The 12,138-nt window shown below is 35.7% G+C and overlaps 1 protein-coding gene across 7 annotated transcripts in view; it reads right to left on the reverse strand.

Annotated features, from left to right (window-relative positions):
• FOXP2 (forkhead box P2) overlaps positions 1 to 12,138 on the reverse strand; it is a 407,162-nt gene that overhangs the window by 150,237 nt on the left and 244,787 nt on the right. The gene's annotated exons all lie outside the window — the stretch shown is intronic.

The following is a 12,138-nucleotide window of genomic DNA, read 5'->3' on the forward strand; positions in this document are numbered from 1 at the left end:
GATGGAGTACAGTTTCTTTTATGTGGTATAACAAACAGGAAATACATTGTTAAGGTACAAATAAAATTCAAATTGATTAATCTAACTGAATGTTTATTTAGAGGGGAGGAGAAAATTTCCATTGTTCTATTTTGTTTTAGTAAGAAAATTCACCACGTGGGTGACTCAGAAGGAACTCAGAAAGCTCATAACTACAAACATATAGCTATTGAGTAAGGAAGCCTGTTACTGAAGTCAAAGGCACAGACATGTTCTCTCCTTCTTATTCAGTACAGAAAGAGCTCTCCCACTTTACTGTCCCAAACACTGAGTTGGCTCTCCTGCTTCCATATCCTTTAGTTGGTTAATACAAATATGCTTCTGAAGGTTCTGGTACTTCTTGTCATAATAAAAGTACTATTTTTCTTGTCCCTAAAATAGAGGCTACGTCTGTTAGGGAAAAATGAATGTCTGAAGACTGCACACCAGTCCACCACGTGCTAATGCATCAGCCTGCAGATCCCATCAACAATCTTCTGTCTTTCGCATTTTTGCATTTGTACAGATGGTTAGCAGTACAATTGCCCCTCAGCCTCTTAGCAGTTGTCAAAATTAACAAAGGATGGAGTTATTAATTAATTACAGTAGCATGTAGATGCCGAAATTAAGGCCCCATTAGATTTGACACCGTGCATGTGTGGCATAAAAAGATCAGGCAAAAACACAGCGGGAAAGAGCAGAAGGCAAGGAAAAACAAAGCATTCCCAGATACTATAAATGCAAGTTTCAGTCCACACATGGATTAGCCAGTGCTGAACTTGCTGTACACACCACACAGACATGAACTTCAGGGACAGCAACACCCATAGTGGATTTGCAGATTTTTATGGGGCAGCATGGGACAGAGCATGAAGATGTCTGAAAAAAAACAAATGGACTCATCAGCAATTAAAGCTGGCATTAAGGACAGAGTGGAAATTAAAACCGTGAGTTTGGTAAAACTATCCAAGAGATGAGATTGTAGGAGAATGGGAGAAGGGAAGATGTGAAAGTACTGGGAACCCATTAAGAAGTCCAAAATCATGCTGGGTTACAGACAAGAAGTAAGTGCACAAGAATGAAAAGACTCAAGTTACACAGGAAGTGATGAAATCACAAAAGAAACAGAAGCAGAGATGAGATATGAAGGATGCTTGGAGTTATTGTGGTCTTTTGGAAGCCAAGAAAACACCAGAGATAAGAGGAACAAAAAAGGATGACTATTTACAGAATAGCCACGCAGTCTGAGACTTGTGATTGGGTGACAGAAGGAATACTGGAGAGATGAGAAAAAAGGACAGTAACGCTGATTTTCAGAGTTCTTCACCAATTTTAACAAAGGTTTCAGTTTTCTTACCAGATCGTTCAGTGAAATACTAACCAAGAATAAAGAATTTACTTTACAAACCAGGGGAAAAAAGTGAAACACTAATATAGTTGAATTCAAAGAGATTTAATTCTTTAGTATTCTTGTATAGATCTGAAATAAACTGTTTACTTTTTAGAATCAGTAACAATTGCCAACATCATAGAAACTTTTAGGCTTTACCACCTTTACCACTATTTTTACCATGTCAATATCTGAAATCACACTGATGCCTTCCTCAATAGTAGAGACTTGAAATGCGGCTTTTGCCATTCAGAATCTAAAAATGACAGCATCCCAAGAACTTTACTTGAAACATTTACCTTTTTTCTTTTTTTGCTATTTAGTATCACTGCAGTTGGTTTTCACTGCTTCCTCAATGCAACAGGTACTTCCTAACACCAGTCAAAAAGAGAGATATTGGATATACCAGAGCAGAAAACTTGAAATGTTCAATAATGAAAATCTCACAGTTTTACCAGACCTCCTAAGCCACGACTCACTTTCCATTTAACAAATATAAAAGATGACCTAGAGGTGACCTAATTATTGGGCAGAATGGATCTTGGGGAGACCAGGACTCAAGTCCCTCTCTGCTGTTCATGTTCAGATGGAAACGGAGTGATTATTATTTGCATAAAGTGTGGAGTACAGCCTAAAAGCACAAAGTTGTGTATATGTAGGCAGGAAACAGTACTTCTTTGAGAGCAGTTTTGTTTACGCTATAGCTTCTCAGTTTGCATTTCATAGAACGACCTTTCATCCTCCCAGCCTGTGCTAGGTGCACTGTCTCGCCAGCCGCGGCAGCTTATCGCGGCTGTCAGGAAAGGCGTTAGCAAACAGTGCGTGTTCCCCACGCACACGCGCTCACAAACGAGCAAATCGCACACTCCTCACTGCCAACTGGCAACCCCATCTACAATGGCACTCTAAATGTAATCAGCCTAATATTCACATTAAAAAAACCCAAACCAATTCCAAAGCAGAGAATACCTTATGTGCTGATTTTAAGTTGTATGAAAACTGTACAAATAGCAAGTGTATTTTTTTTCATAATTTTAAATTGAATTTTTTTATTAAAAAATAATTTAAAGAAAAGTACAAAGGTGCAACAGTTACATCCAACAGAGACTTATAAAACACTCATTTCAGACCTCTGTATCTCAGTTTATCAGTGGTTAGGATGATTTAATACTATTGAATTACACATGATTTTAGGCCTATAATATTTTAAGTGGAGCTCAAAAATACAAAAAGTAGTACCAAAAAAATAGTACCAAAAGCTGCCATTAAAACTGTCACAATAAAAAGCACTAACAATTTCAGCCTGTAGGGCAAAACCTTTACAAAGAAGAAAGAGTAGTATGGATCTGCTCTAAGTTTTTAACATAAGTTTGGGAATATGAGGATGGCTCCTCCAAATAATGTCCAGTAGGAAGAACACACAATCCTCCTTGAAAGTCAGCTGACTAGCTGGAAAAAGAGACCAAGGTCAAAGCTATGGAAGGAATACGTCTTAAGAAAGATTTATAAGTATAAGGTTTATTGTGTAAATTCAATGTTTCACAAGGTATAGATGGCTAAAGGGAAGAGTGATACACAGCTAGATCATAAACTGCCCTCCAAAGACAGGAAGATTAGGATGTGAGGGTTTGGCTAATGGAAAAAATGTAGACGCAAAAGAGCAATTCTGAAAAGTAGTTAAAGAAATACATTATCTAAGAAACTTCCATTTTGGAAGAAGATAAAAACCATATACAAAGACCTGCAAATGAACAGGACAGCAATAACATTGGACAGAGTAGAGTTCCTGAAGTAACTACAAAAACTGTCCATGATCTTTATCAGAAAAGATGAGAATCACTGATGCTACAAACAAGGAAAAATATGAAGAAGAATTTAGAGAGTGCATGGAAAAAAGTGAAGCTAAATGGTTAAAAAAGAAATTAAGAAATTATTGTGACCAAAAAGAATGAGGGGAGAGGAGATGTTGTTAATGAGATTGAAAATACATGATCAGAATGGCAATTTAATTGCAAAGGTTGGCTATTAGCAACCATCTCCCCAAAACTCCAGCAAAAGGTACAGTATATAACCACCTGGCTACTGGCTGCATTCAGTTCTAACAGCAGGTGAAATCTGAGGCATAGCTTCTATATTACTTTTTTTTCACATGTATAAACAACATCTCTGATAACCTGTATCCTGCTAAAAGCACCAGCACCGAAATATTGTGATCACCACCACAGCGAGGGGAAGCCACATCTACAGCTAGTGAGTAGTGCAGGGCTAGTGAAGAAAACAGGCCCTATGGAAATGTCACCCAGACAGCTACTGGGCTAGAAGTGCCTTTGCTTTTCTGTTTTATGAGTAAAACACAGGTTATGTAAGTGACTATACATTACTGCTTCATACACTGACTTAAAACGAAGCAGTTTTGTTTTCAGAAAACATTAGTTAAGAACTGGCAGGGCTGGTAGCAGTTCATATGTATAACTATTATATTTGTATCTTCTATTAAATATAACTATCAGAGGTAAATGAATTATAACATTCACTAAGAATTTCTTGTTGTTTGATGAATCACAGCTAACACTCCTTCAGTTATTTATGTTATAATGCTATCTGATGACCAAAACTGCTTGTCCAGGCCAATACATACACCATTACCAAAGATTTCCCAGACAGTTTAAGAAAACAAATTCCAACCTACGGAGTGTTTGCTGAATTGGTTTCGCAGATAATTTCTGAGACACTTGTGTTTTGTGACTGGTCATTTAAATCATATAATATTGTCTTCACTACCTGGCTGAAAGACTGAGGGACTAGAACTTCTTAAATAAGAAGCAACAAAGGAGGAACAAGTACTGCTGTGAGAGAGTAAGTACTTCAGTTGAACTAGAAACACTCCTCTACTATGAAATAAAACACTGCATCACAGCAATAATTTATCCCATTAATTAAAAGTGGGAAAATAATAATGTTTAGGATTCAAACAAACTTTTTTTTTTGTGAGCTCCAGGAGGAAGGCTTTCAGCTACAAAAAACAGCTTTAATGAATATACAATACTATTTAATCAAATTGTGTATACTTCTTGCTATTGATTTTAAAAAGAGTACCTACCTCACATAATTTATAGGCTGAATGCCCAGTGAGCAAGGTATGCAATTTGTTTCCATGATTCTCTGAACCCAGTTTCTAAAACCTGCCAGTCATCATTTAAACAAGTAAAATGGGCAGCTGTGTTACAGAAGTGATTTTTCACACAGAACCTAATGGCATCTGAACAAATATGAATAATATCTGAAATACCATTTTAGCAGTTAGTAGGGCTTGAAAATAGGTCTGAAATGTATTTGCTCCTAGCTGGTTTGTGATGCTTTATCCTGTAGACCCTGAGCAGAAGCATGGTGTTTCGCCTTGAAGCAGCTTGTGAGGAAGATGGTAACCCTTTCTTTGGTGGCTGGCAAAAGGCTATTCCTTAAAAAGAAGATTTTTCTGGTAAACTTGCAAAACTGGGCTTGTCAATGCATGGTTGAGCTAGTTCTCACTATGCTCCCTTCTCTTTAGTAGTACATGCAAGAAAGGCTGGTGCTCTAATGAAGCAATTTCCTCCCTTGAGCTGCAAGCCATGAGCCTTGCTACCTTGACTAGCCTTATGTAATGCTCTTTGAAAAAATCACCTGATATTCCTGTATCCTCAGTAACAAGAAAACCTTGAAAAAGATACAGAAGTGACCAAAATTCTCCTTGAAGAACAAGGTGTTTCAGAGATAAAAAATAGTCTGAATTCTTCAAAATTAGGAGAAAAAAAAATCCAGGACATGGGTGAGGGTTAACATTATGCATGTGTTGAAGCACTAACTATAGTTAGGTAGTTTGGGGTTTTTGAAGGTATATAACCTTTTTTTACATATTAATTGGTATCTTCCACTAGCAGTCAACTCTCCTGGTTTCATGCATATTAACTGAAGTACATCTTTACATGATATATGCATTTCCAATGATGGCATGCCAAACTCAATATAGAGATTAAAAAAACCCAAACCATTAGGTCTGTTAATAGGAAAACCAAAACCCATTCTCTTTCCTCAGCCTTAGATAGAAATTAATGAAGGATTGCTTATACTGCAAACTACAAAAGGAAAGGGGTGGAAATAGGAGCCACTCAGTCACTTGTTAACCTGGACCATAGGTGAGATTTAGAAACACTGTTAATAGGCAACAGTTGCAGAACTAGGAATTATTTTAATTGCTTCAATTTTCAGGGAAAAAGAAGTCTCCAAACTTCAATGCTGTGCAGTTCTGCAATAAAGCATACATAGCCCATGAGGGACCACAGGTGTTTTGTTAATTAGGAAAAAGGTACAGAGTTTATGATACATAGTGTGCTTCCTTAAATTTGCAGAGAAGTTGACTCTAATTCTTTTGGAACACTAAAATGCTCCCTTCTCTTTAGTACTACATGCAAGAAGCACCGGTACCCTAATGAAGCAATTTCCTCCCTTCAGCTGCAAGCCACGAGCCTTGCTACCTTGACTAGCCTTATGTAATGCTCTTTGAAAAAATCACCTTTGTATTTGTATCACAAGCATTACCACCTCTTCCATGAAGTTGGCACATTGTATCAGTTCAAGAAAGCATACACCAACAGTTTTCAAGACTAGGATTTTTCTCTAAGAGCCTAAGATGGAGGAAGGAATACTTCTCTCTTATTAAGTTATTTTTTCATTTACATAGTTCCTTTTATGCTGTTTGAAAGTTGGAGGAGAACATAACGAGGACAGAGGCATAACTCATATCTCTCATGCTACGGAGAAAAAGGTACATATTTTTTTCCTTGGAAAGTGTTATATTCTCTAATAGTAGATTACATCTTTGGAGAAAAAAGGAAACTGCTTTTCCAGTTTTCAATGGCTGGTTCAACAAGGAGAGCTGTGTTTATATTGTCATCTGCATCACAAAAAAATCTCCCTAAAGCAGGAAAAAAGCCTGAGCCATTAGAACTTGACCAATGTCTCAGGAAGAAGAGTGAATAGGGCTCCTTAGAACAGAAGAACTGAAGAAAAAACAAGTCAAAAAAGTAAATGTGAAAGCAAACCTGCAAAGTGAGGCACAGAGATAGGGCTCCTACCATCTCTGACAGCACAGCAACCACAGCATTTTAAATAGTCCCTCAACCACTACCTGAAAACAGGGGAAGGGGTTGAAAGCAAGGAAACACAATTTGAGTCACCCATACCATTGCCAGAAAGCTGTCCTCTAATCAAACTAGTAAGTGTATTTGTGTAATTTTCTTCTTCATGGTCAGACCAAGCTAATGGTAAGGTGAGGAACCTTTCTAAGGAGAAAAAGCTGAAGACATCATAAAAAGTCAAAACAACAAAATGCTTTTAGCACAGCAGTTGTGGTAAAAACATGTCCAGATAGAGACAGTACTGTAAGGTTAACTTGACTAACAATAGATATGATTTTAGAGATTTAAATCATTGTTTTGACTTACCCTAGAAAAATCACCTGTGGTGTAAAGAACACTACTGCAATGTAGATGACACTACAGCCGCTGAATAGTATTCAGTTATACTGGAGGGTATTTGAAGTTGTTTTTTTCTATTATTACTAAAACCTCTTCAAAGACACAACATTCTTGGCTCTTTAGGAAACAAACCGTCCCTTCATTGTACTCCTACAATACCTTGCTCAATAGGGATCAAGAACTTGAATAAGTTTTTAGGGCCCAATAATAAAAATAGTTACAATAGCACATCACATCCAAGCAATATTTTTAAAAGTACTGCTTGTATCTATAGCTAAGAAGGACTGCAACATTCTACTCACTTGCGCATGAACCTTCAAAGTCCTCGTAATGCAGAAAATCTTCCTGCTTTTTTTTTTTTCCACATGATCCTAAACAGGTAAATCTATCCATATATATTTAAGAAAGATAATGGTATCTTGTATGTCTTCCTATGAAAGAGTTGGAATATGGTAGTATCCATCCTACTACATACAAAAGTGGATGCACGTCAATTTTCAGTAGCCAATATACAGCAAAAAAATATGTGTAGTTTTTCAACATATATTTTTACTCTTTTTTTGACATGACAGGTATTCTAAATGGCATGACAAAGAGCAGGATTATCAATCTTTTTATCAATGCATAATAAAATATATTCTATCCCTTGTACTGACAATCCTGCAAAACTGTGGTTAGGAGCATTACAGGGCCATATATCTAGAAACGGACCAAATTTAATAAAGAGTAAGCAAAGCCTAGTCTTCTGTCCCAAGCAGAATCAGGTACCACACAAAATAATTTCCGTGTTTTGTTGTTTTGGGGTTGTTTTTTTTTTTCATTTTTCTATTTGTGGGTCTTTGGTAGTGACTTGGGCTTTTTGTTTGTTTGATTGATTGATTATTCCTTTAATTCCCTACCTTCCTAGGATTTAAACTAGACAGTTACTTTTTCAAGTAAACTACATGATAATTCTGAGAAACAGAAAATGGACAGGGAAAGAAAGAGAATTATAAGAAAGGAACAGGAAAAAAAATTGAATTAATCGGAATGGAAATATTGAGGTAGATTTCAGGATGGCTGTACTATAATATTTTCTGACCAAAAAGCTGCAAACATAACCCACTCATGCTAGGATGGTGACCAATACTTGCTGTATTTTAATTCAGAATTCACTCATAATTTGTGCTTAATGATCTTTATTCATGTTTAAATCCCCTAATATCAGCAGAGAGCTGACTCTACTGTAAAGCACATTTCAAAGTCAAACAAAGTGCCTCTTTGAAAGACCTGTAAGTGAAAAGATTGAAAGTTTTATTTAATGAAATTCTTTAGTATTAAGGGAAATGATGTTATACTATGTCATTCTTAACAGCATCACATACTAATATTTCTATCACTTGTACTTTCTAAGAATGACATTTTGTAAAATTAGGCTAGAAAATCTGCTTTCACATGCATTCTTATTCTTGCATTTGACTAATTAAATTTTAAAAAATGTTAAAAATCGATCAACCATTTTTTCATAAAATACAAGGTATCTAATTAAAACAGTACTTTATAACCTGAATTCTTTAATGCTTCTAGTTATACCTGTTACAATGCTACTGAGAAGCTGTGTATATTCTTCACAACTATCAATATTTTTTATTTACAACATAAAATGTTTTTCCATAATTGTGGTATATTAATCCAACTTTCTACTATACAAAGTAAATTCTAGTAGGCACAAAATACTTTTTTCTGTGATGGCTTAATGATGAAAGCCTTAATAATTTGCCCAGTGCAATTAGTAACTTGATTTCTTAAGCAAAAATACTCAATATTAAGTCACTCTGAGTTGTTTTTACATTAAATCGGTTTTATTTCCAAAAGTACAAGTCCAACGGTGTTTTATTGTTATGAGTCTAAAAAAAAATTTTTTTTAGGTCCTCTTATCCTTGCAATGATTGCTACCCCATCATACAGCAATTGTTTTAAAGACGTATCAAGGAAAGTATGGGCAATTTCTGGCTAGCTATTCAAACTTCAGGCTTTACATCCAAGATATTACTGCTGATCGATTTACCTTTTGATTAGAATTCCAAAAACGTGTGGGAACAATATTGTTAAAAACTGCACTTTTGAAATACCATTGAACTAATGAGGCAGATCAAGGAACAACTGTTATATTCCTAATGCTTCCCGTTTCTTGATCCTCTTCAATAGGGTTTCAAAGAGCCTATTTTTAAATAAAGGGTTCTGTATTTTTGTTCACTCTTAATCAAATAGGAAATCAATGAACAGTCATGCCCTGGACTGTTCTAATTTGGATAGCTGGTCTGAAACTATGCTTTTCTATATAAATGAATCAAAACCCTCCCCAAAATAAAGGATGCTGACAATTCAAGAGAAGATGTACATCTACCCTGCTTGTTTTATGGTAATCTAACCATTCTGACCAACATTTGTCCCTGATTTTTTAATTCCATGGATGTTTTTGATTTGAAGATGATGCAACAGAAAGCTCTAAATTTCTACTTCTGTCATGCCACTCATAGTGCCTTTTGCACTGAGCTATTAGCAACCATCACCATTTACAAATGCTTGACCCTGAGAAGTGCTGTGGCTCCTTTGAAAAGAAACAGTGAAGAAGATCATGATTATAGCATCACAATAAAATATTTCAACACAAATGACTAATTATATCAAAGCAGGCTCTCAGGCACCATTTGAAAATAGTACACTTTCAGTTATTTAAAACACTAGACATCTTGGTAAAATGTTTAGCAATGGTTTCTATGCAAAAAATCAACTTCCAACTGTTTTTCAGGGAGGTCATTGCATATAGAATTGTTTGCCAGTAACAAGCAAAAAACTAGAGGAAGCTGTAGGTCAAACATCATCTTCCTGGCACAGATAAAAGAAAAATTACTGATTTTAAAAATGTAAACCTGTTAGAATATTGCTGTATCTCACAGTATGAGAAATAAAGAGCTGATTGATACTTTCCTTCTTATGTGTTAGCTTATGTTTGTGGGAGGATTAAGATACATTTGTGTCTGATCATACGTTTTTTACTTCTAACAAAAGTTTTCCAACAACGTTTCTACAAAAGGTCAGAGCATACTTACAGCTACTTAAAATGGGTTATGAGTAAAGAGGCACAAGCTAAGATTTTGAGACTCACTTTGCCATGTAGCTAGAAGGGACAAGAATGTATCCCATGGGAGTCCTGAACCCAAAGGACACTTACCTCTTAGGCAACAGCTGATCAGAAAGGAATAATTTAGTCAATCACAACCCTGGCTGTGCTAACCCCATGTGTATGTTACGTTTTTCCTCTGATAGACAGATGATGGTTACTTAAGAAATTTTATGAGTCCAATCTAAATACTAATTGAGGTATCAGATAGAACATTTGTATCATAATGCTCATTACTACCACAGAGGAAACAATTAAATAGCCGACACTCATTTGCAATACTATTACCAAAGTCTCACAAAAATCAATGTATCTGTAATGGTGAAAGGGAGAACAGAAAAATCCTAAAGCTATTAAAGACAAGGAAGATAAAAATAAATTATTTTATCAAACTTTTCACTGAGTCAAGGGCCACCAAGATCATTAGAGAGATGGAGTACCTTGCTTATGAGGAAAGGCTAAGAGAATTGGCATTGTTCACCCTGGAGAAGTGTTTTGGGTGTTCTAACGGTGACCTTCCAGTACCTGAAGGAAGCCTACAAGAAAGATGGAGAGAAACTATTTATAAGGGCATATAGTGATAAGATAAGGGGATTGGCTTAAAACTGGGAGTAGGCTTACATTACATACATGGAAGAAATTCTTGACTGTAAGGGTGATGAGGCACTGGAACAGGTTCTCTAAAGAAGTTGTGGATGCCCCGTTTCCTGGAAATGGTCAAGGTTAGTCTGGATGAAGCTTTGAGCAACCTGGTCCGGTGAAAGGTGTTCCGGTCCATGGCAGAGAGGCTGGAACTAGATGATCTCTAAGGTCTCTTCCAACTCAAGCCTCTCTATGATTTGATGTAGCATTTCTAATGGTTTTAATGAGAGTTCAACCACAGACAGCATTTAACCAAAGTCATTTTCCCAAATCAAGATGAATAAGTCTATTACCATAATACTGAAGACTGGTTGTCTGCTGTGTTCATTAAATACACTTTGGAGACAACCTTTTTTACCCAAATATTTCCCTGAATCAAATATGACTTAACAAGCTGTGAATAAGCTGTTACCACAATTACTCTGCAATGTGCATTCCAAGAGGGAAAAGCATGACAATCCCCATGATGATCACTGGTAGTTACAGTAAGAAATAAACACTTGGCAGTCTGCCACAAACTGGTAATTGTTTACGTGAACATCTTTGATTTATAGAAAACAGGAGAGCTATCTTAGTCTAGTTTAATATTGGTTCTTACTGTGGCTCATCTGTTAGAAGTGAGAGGATGGGGTGAAATTTGGCATTTAAGTGAAACTTAGGGAAAAAAATTTACCTGAAGATTTTGAAGTGAGTGTTTTGTGTACAATCTTGTGTTGTTTATGATTACTTTTGTTTGTTGATTATTTTTTTGAGTGTGGTTTGTTTTTTGCTTGTTTGTTTTGTTTTTTCCCTAATCTACACAGATTGGTTATAACAGATTGTTAATTTTCTAATAATTTGTTTACTGCTTATATCTCTCCTCATTCATTTATCTGCTCTGTTCACAAGACTTGTCAACTGTAAGAATCCAAACTCTAAGTGCATTCTTGCATCTAGTTAAGTCTTCATGGAGTAATTGACGTGGAGTTCAATAAACTTCTGAAATTTACATTTAAAAGAAGATGACTTTACAGCCCTGGACAACACTTTCAATCTTTAAGGTCCACATCCATACAGCAAAATAGAGAGATTGAGCCTTAAATAGATCTAATGAAATTTGTCAAGATATAAGCTCATACAATATTGAGATTATACATTTTAGCATCTTCTCAAAATATAAAACAGTTGAAACATTTCTGTGAAGATATTATGCAAAATTAAATATTTAATTTCTCACAGTGAAAATCTTTGGAACATTTCAATATTTAATAACTACTTGGTTGAAAGGGTCCACTTGGATGAGTAATGGCAGTGTAGTTAACTGGATCAAAAATTCCCACACATAAACTGAGATGACATAATCACATACAGACAAATATATATTTCACATAATAATGTGAAATAATAATAATTCAGTTTATTTTGAAGTACAT

The sequence above is a fragment of the Passer montanus genome, unplaced genomic scaffold (genome assembly GCF_014805655.1).
Source record: "Passer montanus isolate IOZ18808 unplaced genomic scaffold, ASM1480565v1 scaffold6, whole genome shotgun sequence".
Lineage (NCBI taxonomy): Eukaryota > Metazoa > Chordata > Aves > Passeriformes > Passeridae > Passer > Passer montanus.